This window comes from Microcebus murinus, chromosome X, assembly GCF_040939455.1.
Source record: "Microcebus murinus isolate Inina chromosome X, M.murinus_Inina_mat1.0, whole genome shotgun sequence".
NCBI classification, from domain to species: Eukaryota; Metazoa; Chordata; class Mammalia; order Primates; family Cheirogaleidae; genus Microcebus; species Microcebus murinus.
Window position 1 is genome coordinate 104,976,954 of NC_134136.1, and position 15,101 is coordinate 104,992,054.

General features: G+C 37.7%; 1 pseudogene; it reads right to left on the reverse strand.

Moving 5' to 3' along the window:
- Positions 1 to 7,124: 7,124 nt before the first annotated feature.
- LOC105867118 (HCLS1-associated protein X-1 pseudogene) lies at positions 7,125 to 7,904 on the reverse strand (annotated as a pseudogene).
- Between the last annotated feature and the right edge of the window lie 7,197 nt (positions 7,905 to 15,101).

Below are 15,101 nucleotides of genomic sequence, written 5' to 3' on the forward strand. Positions count from 1 at the left end.
GGACACTTGGGTTGTTTCCACATCTTTGCAATTGTGAATTGTGCTGCTATGAACATTCAAATGCAGGTGTCTTTTTTATAGAATGTCTTTTTTTCCTTTGGATAAATATCCAGTAGTGGAATTGCTGGATCAAATGGTAGTTCTCCTTTTAGTTCTTTGAGGTATCTCTATATTAATTTTCTTTGGATTCCCTGGCAACCTAGGAAATATAACTCCCTAACCTTGGATTCCTCAGCCTTGACCCAGAGATGCTGGAAAAAACTGTGAATTAGGCAAACAAAACTTGTGTTTCTTCTGTTGTTTTTGTTTGCTGTCCTTTCATCCTTTTTGTTGCCTTTTTATTCAGCCAGTGCCCTTGTGATGACTTTTGTTTACAAAAGATCTCCTCGTATTGATCCGACTCTATCCTCCTTTTCCCCTAAGAACTCCATACGTTAATGCTCTCTCAATCCTCTACCACAATCCCATCTAAACCTACCTTAACTCTGGATGTCATTTTACGTAGCTGATATACAAATGTAGTGATTCAGCAAGGCTTCATTAAATAGGTACATGTGTCTTGCACTGTGCTATGCACAGAGCTGACGATAACACAATCCATGCTCCCCAGTTGAATAGAGGTCAATAAAAATGCCAGTGGTTATAAAGCGGTATAATAATAATGAGAGAGAATTTTTTCACAGGGTTGCTAGGAGAATTAAGATAATTAATAATTATGAAGCACTTACAACAATGCCTGGCACTTAATATGTTACACACATATTTATTAATAAATTGCATGCCAGAAAAGGGTTATGCCTTGGGGAGTTAGGAACACAGACTAGGATCACTGATCCCAACCTGAGGTACTGAAAGCCTGAGGTATGTCATGAAAATGGTTAGGGTTTGTCCAAGTTAAGATGTGGAAAAAACATCCCCCATGTAGAGAAAGTGGCATCTGGAAGCACAAAAGGACATCAAAGAATGTGACAGATCTGAAAAAATTCAAGAGGTTCATTATGACTAGAATATAGACAAAATGAGAAGGAATAGAGGATGAGACTCAGATTGTACAGAGCACATGGCCAACCAATAAATTGCATTAATGGCCTTAATTTTTTGCTCTCCTTGCATCCATGACCTTCACATGAGGTTGCCAGATATACTTATGCTAAAATAATTACTAGTTGTTTATCTGAAATTTAACTGGGTGTTCTGTGTTTTTATCTGGCGACCCTATTCCACAATTACTATGGGTTTGGCCATGTGACTTGCTTTGGCCAATGGGTCATTAGGAAAGCAAAACGCATCAACACAACATGGTTTTGGAAAAGTATTTGTGTCTTTTGATTTTTCTTATTCTTAGACCCTACCACTACCATGAGAACATACCTGGGCTAGCCTAATGGAGGGATATAAGAAGCAGGTGGAGGAGAGTCTAGTCATCCCAGATGGGTCATTTTGCACCAGCCAAGAGCCAGATGATCCCCAAACATGTGTGAGGTCCCATCTAAGATCATCAGAGCCACCTACCCAATCTGCGGCTGACCATAAATGCATGAATGAGCCCAGTAGAGACCAGAAGAAACCCTCAGCCCACCTACAGACTTGTAAGCAATAAGTGATTATTGTTTTAGAGTAGTGTTTTATGCAGAATTATTAGAGTAATAGGTAAATGATACAAAGCTGCATCTGCTAAGCAAAGGAGTTCACTAGTTCATCAAACATTTAGTGAGCACCTACTACATACAAAGTACTGGGAAAAATGGGATTTAAAAATGCTCGAGGTGACTCTCAGAGGTAATAAGAAGACAAAGACCAAGTTGCTAAAGTATAAATGTGGCTTGTTAGTATTATCAAATAATTTATTTTATCAAATAATTTGGTGATACTGTAAAAAAATGCCTATCTTGCTCACTGAAATAGTGCCTGGCACATAATAGATCATTAATAAATATTTGCTGAATTAGTAAATGATGAATGGCTAGAAAGTGACCAATGTAGGTAGACCAGTTAATTTGCTTTCAAATTCAAGTAACAAAATATGCAAATAACAGTACTTTAAGCTGAAAATATATTTAATCATCTCACATAACTAATAGTCTGGAGGTAGGTAGTTTCAGGGTTGAGATTCAGCTTAGCAATATTACCAAAACCTCTGGATATTTCCATCCTTCTGATGTACAATATTCAATATGATGGCTCTTCACATGCAGATTTGTGCCTTATGGTCAAAAGATGGCTGCTGCAGCTCCAAGCATCACATCCACACATAATTATAAACACAGAAAGAAGGAGATGACCACAGTAGCCAAAGAGAATGCTTACTGTGTCTCATGTCTCTCTATTTTCATTGAGGAGGTGGGTGACCATCCCCAAAAGACGTCTTTTTATTCTTTATTGGTTAACATTGAGTCACATGGTCACTCCTTGCTGCAAGAGAAAATAAGAAAGTGAGTATCTGACACTATCAGCCTCTGTATATAATTTGTGCTTTGTCATCATGGAAGATTGGGGAGTGGACTGGGTGTTGGGTAGGCAAACAGTAGTATTTGCCATAGTAGAGACGTCAAGCAAATTGTTTGGAAATATTTTGAGGCTTAAAGTTAACCTGATTACCTATGTTTACAGTGATCTTTTTCCCAAATATAATTAAAATTGGGTAAAGCCACAGCATGTTTGAAAGAATATAATTAAATTATATTAACCTTCTAGAATTTACAAGAAGTCTAACAGTTATCCCAATGGAGTGCCATACTATCCAGGTATTGAGGAGCAATACTGTTCTTAGATCAAGGCGAAATACTAAATAAGGTAAGATATACTGTATAACTATTTAATGAACTATGCTCGATTAGTTAATTAGCTCTCAGTGACCTTTTGGAAAAAATTCCAAATGAACTCTATGTAAGTGACATTTCCAATATAAGTAAGACCACTTTTCATTTCAGTTCCTGGGAAATGTTTAAGGAATACCATGTATGTGTTAGAATACTCTAGATTTAAAACTAAATTGGCAGCAAGATAATCAGTTCTTATAACCTCACCAGATATTTCCTGCACTCTGTATAAATGCATTAAAATCCATCAACTTTTCATTTCAATGTGATTGTTATTTGGGAATGGTTAACCAGAATACTTCTTGCCATAACCCTGATATGTTTTGTTTACATTTTAATGATAATATTCTCAAAACAAAACTTGCCAGAATGTCTAATTCTTTAGGACTAAATTTACTGATTTTTGTGGTATTCTAGGAACTTCATAATCTATCCTTTGCCTACTTTTCCAACCTTATTGGCCTCTAATCCAAAATGTACTCTCTAACCTACAGTCATACTGAAGTATTGACACTTTCTTTTCACTTACCTACTTCTGTGTCTTTGCATACTTTGTTTCCTTCATCACAGTTTTTTTCTCTTCCATCTATAGTCATTTAAATACTCACCACTTTTTCCCCCTTTTTTAATTTCAGCATATTATGGGGGTACAAATGTTAAGGGTATATTGCCCATGCCCCCCCTCCTCCCCGGAGTCAGAACTTCAAGCGTGACCATCCCCCAAACATTGTACATCTCACTCATTGTGGTTGTATATACCCATCCCCTCCCACCCGCCCGACACCCAATAAATGTTACTCCTATATGTCCACTTAGGTGTTGATCCATTAATACCAATTTGCTGGTGAGTACGTGTGGTGCTTGTTTTCCCATTCTCGAGATACTTCACTTAGTAGAATGGGTTCCAGCTCTATCCAGGAAAATACAAGAGGTGCTATATCACCATTGTTTCTTAGAGCTGAATAGTACTCCATGGTATACATATACCACATTTTATTAATCCACTCATGTATTGATGGGCAAATGGGTTGTTTCCACAGCTTTGCAATTGTAAACCGTGCTGCTATAAACATTCGAGTGCAGGTGTCCCTTTTGTAGAGTGTCATTTGATCTTTTGGGTAGATGCCAGTAATGGGATTGTTGGATCAAATGGTAGATCTACTTGTATTGCTTTAAGATATCTCCATATTGCTTTCCATAGAGGTTGGACTAGTTTGCAGTCCCACCAGCAGTGTAGGAGTGATGCACTCTCTCCGCATCCACGCCAACATTTGTTGTTTGGGGACTTTTTGATAAAGGCCATTCTTACTGGAGATAAGTGATATCTCATTGCAGTTTTGATTTGCATTTCCCTGATGATTAGAGAAGTTGAGCATTTTTTTCATATGTTTCTTAGCCATTTTTCTGTCATCTTTTGAAAAATTTCTGTTCATGTCCTTTGCCCACTTTTTTTTAGATAGGGTTGTTTGATTTTTCCTTGCTGATTTTCCTGAGTTCTAAATAGATTCTAGTTATCAGCCCTTTATCAGATGTGTAGCTTGTGAAAGTTTTCTCCCATTCTGTGGGTTGTCTATTTGCTCTCTTGACAGTTTCTTTGGCTGTGCAGAAGCTTTTTAATTTGATCAGGTCCCATTTATTTATTTTTGTTGCTGCTGTGATTGCCTTTGGGGTCTTCTTCATAAATTCTTTGCCTAGGCGAACGTCTAGAAGAGTATTTCCAACGTTTTCCTCTAGAATTCTAATAGTTTCACACCTTAGCTTCAAGTCTGTTACCCAGTGCCTCACCACTTTTCAATGTCTACTCTTTCATAGAGGGTTCCTTCAGTCATAATTAAATTTACTCTTTCTTTTAACTTCATAGCTCTATTTATTTGGTGCTCTATTATATGTTACCTAGCTTTACACACTTCTATACACAGCCCAAGGTATTACATTCTGGTTTCTGCCTTTTCCATACTATTGATTCTGGTCTTCAAAAGATAGTCACATTCTCCTACTTGCCAAGGCCAGCAGAAATTTTTCAATCCCTAGGATACTTTACCCTCATTTAAAGATTATTTTACCATCCCTCTGCCCAACCCTCTAAATGAGGACTCAGTTTCCGACTTGCTATTCTGGTTTTGACTTTATTCAACATTTGGGCATTAGCTCTACTCTCTGGGCCATAGGTTATTCTACTCATGGGTAGGTAAGAGGTACCACAACACCATGGCCTACCACATCCCATTATATCTCTGTAGCAGCCCTACCCTCACCTGGTGGAGTGTATTGTTTATTTTTATTTTTTTTTTAACAGACCATCTGCAGTGCTAAGGTGGAGTGTATTGTATGCTCATCTTGGTGGCAAAGGGGTGAGCAGTCCCTTTGAGGAAGGGAGGAGATGACAGAGTTGTAGCTATTCTAGTTCATATGTTCCTATTTTTATTGTTTTCTCTTTCACAATTTTAGCACATGCATTTTTTAGCTTGGCTTTATGGTAATTTTCTGTTACCTTGTATTCTAAATGCAGCAGCTATAAAGTGACCTTCTTAGAGAAGACTTACAACCTTAAATAGGTATCATGATCACCTCAAATTTCTTTTGAAAGAAGGCAAAATATAAATAGGGAAAAATGCATTGCATGAAATACAGAGACCTCTTTAAAAGTGAAGAAATCCTTTTGGCTATTTTTAACTCAGCACACATTTTTGTCTTTACTGGGGCTTTGAAATCTGAATACATTATGAAAGGCAATTACATAGTAATGGAATAATTCCTGTGCTTGCCATCTCATATGTGAGATTAGGCTCTTGATCTCCCATCTGTAGAGCCTGCTTAAGGTGTTAATCCCAGGAATGACACAGCCTCTTCATGTATTGGCTCATCAGGTGACCAAAAGCCAGAGATAGGTAAGGATAAGGATGCCACTGTTACCATAAAACAGAAATAAACTGAGTCAATCATATGGCAAGAAAATCATGCTTTGGGCTTCAGAAATCACTTTCTGGCCAGTTCGTGTTCATGTAATTATTCAACAGCTATTTACTGAGTATCTGCTATGGATTTGAATCCCAGTGTCCCAGCTTTATACTTATTAACTGCATATCCTTGGGCACCAGTCTATGCCTCCATTTCTTTATCTGTAAAACGGAGGTGATAATAACAGCACCTGTAGTATAGAACTATGGAAAGATTAAATAAGCAAACACATGTAAAGCACTTGGAACAGGTTTTACCAAATAAAAAATTCTCAATAGATATTATTCTCATATTATCCTAGAGGCAATAAATTCCCTTTTTATTCACATTGCCATCACTTCCAAGCAAGAGTCTTGATTTAAAGAAACAGCAACTCAAAGAGGTAACATAAAACCTGTCTGAGATCACACAGCGAATTGACTGGCAAGTATGTCCAAAAACCCAAATGATTGATGTCACCAGTTCCGATGTCCCTGAACAAATTTCTGAGACTCCAGGTTCCTACCTGCAGCTGGAGGAGTATGTGCAATTCCTATTGGTCAAAGGAAGCCCACCAGATGTGAGAACTGTCAGCACTGACTAGTGCTGAAATCCACTTCCGGTTGATACTCTTTTTACACTGCTGCAAGCTTGAGGTCCCAGGGAGTTAGTTAACACTCTTAACACTACACTTCCTACCTCTAGTGATACAGGATCTACAAAAACACCTTTAAGCAAAAACACTACAGTAAGATAGCTCTTTCATTTCTCTAAATTGTCAAGAACAGAGGAGAGAGGAATATGCCTGTTACTCAGATGTTGGCCCAGCTTGCATGATGTCAGCAGTACTCTCTGACATTAGCTTGAATGAATCAGTCCTCCTGACAGTTCAAAACCCTTCAGTCCCTGCAAAAACGTTTATCTGGCAGTTTTCACCATATTATCCCTAGAGATGTTAGTAAAGATATATTTATAGATGTAGAGGTACCTATAGATAAAGATACAGATATTTTAAAGTGCTAATTTTATCACCTTATTTCACTATAGATAGATTGATAGATAAATAAATGATAGATGAGAGAGACCAATTACATTTATTTGACCAGAAAAAAATGTGTGTGTGTGTGTATATATATATATATATATATATATATATATATATATGTAGGTATTTTTTAGCATAAATAAAGATTTTATTGGTCAGTTTGGGTGACATACTGAAATACCCCCAATTCATTATTCCATATGCCCTAAGGCCCTAAGGTGGCAGGAGAAACTAAGCTTATTGATAATGGGCAATAAGAGAAGGAAGAAGGAAAGAGAGGCGGGAGAAGGAAAAGACCTGAAGGCCACTGAGAGTTAACAAGACTACCGAGACTGGAACCAAAGTCCTAGGAATAAATCCAGGATGGAAAAAGCATCATCCATGGTCGGAGGTCTTGGTGATTCTAGATCACTTCTACAACTGCTGTCTGCCTCTTGTCAGGTTACTGTGGTCTCTGTCTGGCCCTCACTGTCTACCACAGTCCGGTGCTCCTCCACTATCCCATCTGGCCCAGTGATCTTGGTCACAGAGATGCTCTTGAAATAGGATTTGGGCTGGGGCTGTAAAACTAGGCCAAGACCCTCCTGGGAGACCTGGAAATCAACATCATTGTCCTCTCTGGCTCTAGGATGGGGGGTCACAGGCCATATATCATGAAACCTATGAAAAGGTCTCTGAGAACCCCAGTCTGGTGCTGGTTTAGGGGATTCAGTTCTTGCGTCACTCTCTAAGACCCGCCCCCTAAAGATCCTGGGCTGGTGACAATCTGGATACTTAAGCATTGAGTCCCAAAGTGTTCATCCCTCCCGCAGTCTCTCACCAGGTGTATCTGACTCAGGACCTGGCAGTTCAGGAGTATGGGAAGGTAAGGTCCAGGCCCCCATCTGGTTGAAGATGCTATTGAAATCCCATACTAGGTCCTCAAAGCCAAAGTTACCATGGAAATGCATCCCTCCTCCTGGGCTGAAACTGAAGCTGAAGCCAGATTCTTCAGGGGAATGGGAACCATCAAACCTTGGGCTCCTACAGCACCACGTGGCTCCTTCTTCTTCCTTTTCCTCCTTATCTTCATCTTCATCTTGAGTCATCCCTCAAAAAAAGGGATCTTTGTGCCTCCGAGGTCCAGGAAAGCCAAAAACAAAACCCAGAAAAGGTCAAAGAGGCTAATTCCTACGTTGGGACTTGAACCTTCAAACTCCTACTGTGGCCCATTCACACCAGGGAGCTGCCTGTGCTCTGTAGGTATTTTTTAAAGCACTTAAGTACTAGGTTCGGGAGCTCAGGGTGTTACATAAATTTTTTCATTTAACATACCAATAGGTTAATAGTAATTATATCTGTTTTGTGGTTCTGCAGATGGTCTTAAATTATGCTGTTTATATACCAAGTTTTCTACACTGAGCATATACTATTTGAAGATAAGTAAACAGTTAAGCACATACGTGTTACTTTTCAGGAAACAATTCATCCTGAGTTAAATGTTTATGAAATTCCTGATACTTCTCAGGAGCCAAGTTCTAATTATTTTACATACATTATTTCATGTAGTCATCATAGAAACTCCATGAGGTTGATATTATTATCTCTAATTTTTAGAGAATAAGGTTCAGGAGAGTAACTTGCTCAAGGACGTACATGTAGCAAGTAGCATAATCTCCAAGACTTTGAACTGTACATCATCAGAGGAAGTAGAGGAAAGAAATAAAATGATAAACTTGAGATTCATTGTTGGCCAATCTAGGAATGAAGATTGAATATGTTTGCTAAAATTGTTATAACAGTATCTGTGACTTTAATTATCTCCATTCCCTGAAAGTAGAAAGTATAATAATAATCATATTTGAAGGGGAACAGTAATGGCTAACAGGACACATAAGCAATTCAGAAAATAATTTAAGTGAAGTTGAAACCAGTCTGAGCGTATAGCCATTATTCTATTCACCTTAGAGTTTGCGCGTCATGATTAATTGCAGAGGAAAATGTTTGAAGAATATATCCTTTGAAAAAGTGGCAGAGGTGAATGAACTCAAAAGAGAGCTAAAGATGATTCACATTATTGGAATATAAAATTCTCCTGATCCTCAAAGACAGCATCCAATTCATTCCAAACAGGTCATATACTATGGCAGCTGGTTCCTACCTGCTTAATTTATATGTAATGCAGACACGCACTTCACACCTCATAAGGTATTAACTGTGTTCAGGTATTCTTGTAGTTCTAGAGATAATTCCTTTCCCCTTTAAGAATGTTTTATACTGAATGCTTAACAACTAAAGTGACCAAAAAATAGATTTTAGCTTCAAAATTAGTGATATATTCAAACAGAAAGAGAAAATAACTCTGATACATTCTCCTTTCCTCCTAACTTATAGTCATGGGTTCAGCTTGAGACTTAAAGAAATTATTCACATAAATATAATCACTTACCTACAAATGTGCTCAAACTTCAAGTGAGGTTTTTTAATGTTGTTATATCAGTAAATAATGTAAAACAACATCAAATATATTTACGGCCTATCCACTGACAAGTAGGAAAAAACAAGCTTTTAGGTGGTTAAATTATAGGAAAGTAAAAGAAATGGCATATCCTCGGGGTATTTAATGTACCCTTGCAGAGAACACCATCCTATGAACACCATCCCTGAACCTGACATCCAACTACATCTAACTACACTGTCTCCACAAAGATGCCAGTTCACAATCTTTGTTGTCTTGTACCATTTTAATTGTTATAAAGAACACAAAGGACATTATCAGAGTGGCAGAATTTGTGATACTACCTACCATAAACAATCAAGTTCTTTCTATTTTGGAAGACAAAAAGACAATTTTCCAGACAGAAAGATAGATATATGAATTAATTTATTACAGTTAAAATTTTTTCAATGGTAAAGATACCTTTCCTCCTCCAGCTCCACTTCACTTTTCAGCTACTGCCCCAACTCTAGCCTCCTGATTAGCCAAACTTCTCAACAGAGTTGTCTATACTTGCTTCGCACACTTTCTTCTCTCTCATTTCCATTCCATCTGGCTGTTGTCCCAAGCCTTCTACCAGAATTCCTCTGGTGAGGTCACCAATGACTTCCATTATTATATCCATTAGCATTATGTCAGGGAACAATAACTGACAAGAGACAGTGACCAAGTTTGGGAAGCTAGGACGTAGATAATGAGCAATAGTGACTGAGAAGATCAGAGAAACTCAAATGCAGGCAGTAGGTAGCAGGATCCAAAAGGGAATTGATGCCTCTTAGAGAGGCGCCCCAGAAAGGTTCAGTAATTATAGGCTTGGGGAAGAAATTATGGCATGGATACAGGTAGGACTGAAAACAGGAAGATATGTGAAGGCTATATAGCTACCTGAATCCCCTCTCTACTCCATGCAACTGGGATCCCTACAGAACCACTCACATCTAAGAACACAGTCTTGTTCTCCCTCCCCAACCCCAGCCACTACCACACGTATATACACACAGACCAAGGGCAGTAAACATGAAGATTTCACTTTGGGAAAGCTGACCAGTCAAAGGAAAAATGACCTGCAGTGTGTATGCCCAATCAGCATAGAAGGAACTCACACCATTCAATAAGCGCCATTTCCACATGCATAGCTATCAACCAACATTTTAGTGTCTGAGTTACTGGCCTGTGTGCTTTGTTTTATACCGTCTCACTTGTGAACTCACATGATCTTCCCAATGTTGAACCTAGAGAGAAAAGCTGATAACAACTTTTGTAGATGAAGAAACTGAGGTTTGAGATAGCAAATTGCCCAACGACACACTTAGCACGTGGAAAAAAGCAGTAGTCTTTCAGGAATTAGGACTGCAAAACGTATTGTTTCCTCCATACCCCGCTCCCTCTCACATGAAAATGTTTCTCAGAGATTGTTTTCCTCACTCCTGCACTTATGTTGGCAAAGATGAGTTGGCTGGACATTACCAAGGCCTCAGTTGCTTAAAACTCTTCAAAGATCCATCGAAATATCTCTGATTTTAAGTCTTTTCTCAAAAGTAAAAAATCTGTCAATTTACCTAAATTGTCTGAAAAGTAGATGACATAAATTGCATAATTACATGGAAAAGGAAATGGCAAATTAAGTAAATAAATTGCACTGAAAGTTGAAGTGTACTGCTATCCTCAAATACCATGGAACCCTTCATGTGGCATGCTACTGTGATTGGGAATTGCATGCAGGTGAAAAATAATAGTTAACCAAATCAAAGATTTAAAGAAGTCTGTAAGTGCCAGGCTAGTGTGACATCTCCATGATAGGATCTGCAACCCAAGTTCCTTCTAGCTTTATCATCCTTAAGATGTGACCCTCATTCTTATGCTCTCCATATGGCTTCTGGAGCTCTGGTCATTATATGAATGTTTCAGGAAGAAAGAGGGTAAGTGGGAAGGGTGAAACTATGTATGGCATCTGAGTCAATCCTCTTTAAAAAGTTTTCCCAGAAATCCCACTTATTATTTACATATACAGACAATTGACCAGAAACATGTCCCGTGAGTATCCTATGAGTATCTGGAATGTCTTTTTCATAATGTCAGCATAAATAGGCTCAATTTTAAAATTTGAACCAGTAATTGTTGTGGGCTCACTAAAAGTGACCAAACAATATAAATGAAAGCCTTTTTGTGCATTAGAGTTGGGATGAGTCTTAAATGACATTACTCACTATCTACAGGCACTCAGAATGATATTGGCTTATTTTTCTACTCTTAAAACATATAGCTATCTTTGAATTAAACAATATGCAAGGCAGAAGGAAAAAACCAATGGTAGCATGACTAAACTACACACTTCATCTATTTGCTAATTTTCTGTTCCATCTTTACATTTGTTTTATGTACTCCTCTAAGCTAACTGAAGAGTCTGAATCAAAATGTCTTTGAACCAAATGCCATTTATCCAAAAATTCCCTAAGCTACCATTTCATATTTTTTATAAGTGAGTTTATAAAAAGTAATAAACTTTAATGCCTAATAACTTCTTTGATTGTGACTTAGAGCAATTTTGCAAAGAAGTACAGGCCTCTTTAGAAATTGAATTACAAAGATTAATTTTAACTAGATGTGGCTTGTCTTTTTGAGGCTTCTAATCTACTGCATGCAGTTTTTATATTCATTTTTTTTTCTGACTAAATCAGGACAGTTTATTTCAACTTATATTTGTCTCATTTTATTTTCTTTTTGTTAAATGATACCGAGCAATTGCATACTCTATTTGGGTTTACTTATTTGAGTTTACTTAGGTCCATTCTATAGAACAATTATTTATTGAGCATCTGCTATGTGCCTGGAGAACAACAAAGCCGTGGCATTGCAAGGGCAGGTGGGTGGGAGCAGTTCACCTTGAGTGTAGGCAAAAAGGGCTACTTGTGTAGAGAGAATCTAAAACAATGATAAAACCAACTAAAATAGATAGCTCTGCTTTTTGTTATCACCATGTTCCAGCAATTTTAAACAATGGCAAAGCCTTTTGTCATCCTTAGTTCTAAGTAATTGCTGTGGATACTGCTGAGTTTTAATAATATATATGTTACCTTCGATTTAGCACATTTTTGTTATTTGCTTTTTAATGAGCATTGTTTTCCACAGGGAAGTTAACGAGAAGTCCCACTTATATTGTCATCCCTGACACACATAGACTCTGCTACACATTTGTTTCCTGAGTAATTTCAGAACAATTTGAAATTTTTCCAAATTGCTTTGGGTACAGTTTGTGTTTCCAACTCCTATAGTATTAACTGTTTCTGTGGTTAAACAGTGGACTCAAAAGAAACAATAATAGTAAATATTAATAATAATTAAACAATTGTGAAGAAGAAACAGAGCTTTTATATTCCATGTGATCACTTAGAATTTAAAGTTTAAAACAGTGAAACAGAATGTGAACTGCAAGGTATCACATTTTTTGTTTAGAAAATATAAAACTTCATTTGTAATGAAGTAATTTATTCTATATCCCCTCTATGTTTGTATACTCAGTACTAAATACCTTCAAAGCGATTTTTGAATAATTTCTTACAATTAAAATTTGTTCTCTTACAATTGTTGTATGTTTTAAAACTAAAAACTGAATCAAGGAAATACAACTATTAATGAATATTACATGATTATTACTGCTCAATTTAAAAACAGAACTACAGACCTATATTAGTTATCTATTACTATATAACAATTGCCCCTAAACTTAGTAGCCTAAAGAAAAACATTTATTATCTCATATAGATTCTGTGAGTCAGAAATCCAAGCATGGTTTAACTGGGTCCTCTAGTTCTGTATCTCTCACAAGGCTGAAGACATCTCAGGGCCCTGATTGGAAAAGAGTTGCTGGCTAGCTTACTCACACTGTTGGTGACAGGATTCAGTTCCTTGTGAGCTCTTGAACTGAGACCTCAGCTCCTCATGAGCTGTTGCCTCTCTGTAGAGCATCTCACAACACCTCACCAGGCTACATCAGAATGAGCAAGTGAGAAAGCAAGAACGAGCACGAGTGAAAGAAGGAGTACTAGCTAGCAGGACTAAAGTGACAGTCTTGTGTAACCTAATCACAGACATGACATTCCATCACTTTTGACATACCCTACTTGTTAGAATGCTGTCATTAGGTCTGGGCTGCACTCAAAAGAAGGAGATTATAGAGGGTGTGAATACCAGCAGGCCAGGGTCAAGGAAGCCATGTTGAGAAGCTGCCTACCACAAGTCCCAAAGCGATGCCTGAAAAACTCAGCAGAAATGAGATAGCTAGTGCAACAACTATTCCATTAGCCATCTTGCATAAATATTGCCAATGAAAGTTTATCCTAAAGTCTACTCTAGACTTGTCTTAATTGGATGTGTATACATGTGTACTCTATTACAAACATAGTGCCCATTCTGTAGCACTGAACCCTGGCTACCTCACTTACCTCAGTTTCTAGGACTCCCTTCACTCACTGGCATCCAACCCCAAGGCCTCATCCCCTCCATCTAGAATCTACTTCCTCCAGAAATAAGCCTAACTGTCCCCTCACTGCATTCAAGTCTCTACTCAACTGCCACACCCTCAAATGCCATGCAGCGTCTTTGATCAGAGCATCATCTTTAATCAGCCTTCACTCACCTGTACCTTGCTTCATATTTCTTCCTAATGCTTATCACTACCTGACGCTCTATAATGCGCTTTATCTGTCTATTGTCTGTCTTTCTGTCAAGTACTTTTGGTAATAAATTCCAGAGCCTAGAGCAGTACCTGGAACAAAGTTAAGTACTCAATAGCTGTCAAAATGGTGAAAGGATACTTTTTATTTATAACACAGGGAAAACCTGCAGTTCATATTTGTGTTGGTGCCATTCTCTGCTACACATCCACCTCTTGTTATTAGGAATCATGCTGTCATTTTTCCCGCCTATGGTAATGAAGAAGTAAATTGTTACAAATGGAGATGTTTTCAAGGACTTCTTTTGGAAAAGAAGTTAACATTTCACAATTTGAATACCATTAACAGAATGTTCTTTTGGTCTTTGCTGATAAATTTACCTTCATTGAGAAAGAAATAAAAAACGTTTAGAAAGTACCATATACAGGAAATTACTGAGTCCCTGATATTTTCCTGTGTAATGATTTTCTGTATGAGCATTATTGAATATTTGTCGATTTGTTTTATCATGAAGAACAACTGCTGAAATGTAAAAAATTATTGTTGAGATATGTTTCTGGTAGTTTCTAACAAACTTAAATCTCATTCTGTTCTGAAAATTCACTTTTCTAAAACAAAAAGAATTGAAAGCTTATTCAAGACCTATCATAAGACCAGGCACAGTGGCTCAAGCCTGTAATCCTAGCACTCTGGGAAGCCAAGGCAGGAGAATTGCTCAAGGTCAGGAATTCGAGATAAGCCTGAGCAAGAGCAAGACCCTGTCTCTGCTAAAAATAGAGAGAAATTATAACTGGACAACTAAAAATATGTAGAAAAAAAATTAGCCGGGCATGGTGGTGCATGCCTGTAGTCCCAGCTACTCGGGAGGCTGAGGCAGGAGGATCACCGGAGCCCAGGAGTTTGGGGTTGCTATGAGCTAGGCCGACACCACAGCACTCTAGCCCAGGCAAAAGAGGGAGACTCTGTCTCCAAATAAATAAATAAAGACCCATCATAAATGAATGAATGAATGGCAAAAAAATCCTTAGGTCAAAAGCTGATGAATGCTTTCTTTTGTTTGATTAATACAAGTCAATACTTTAGGGAATATACTTATATATGTATCAAGAGCTATGTGAAAAGTAATGTTAGGTATTATGAGGAACACAAAG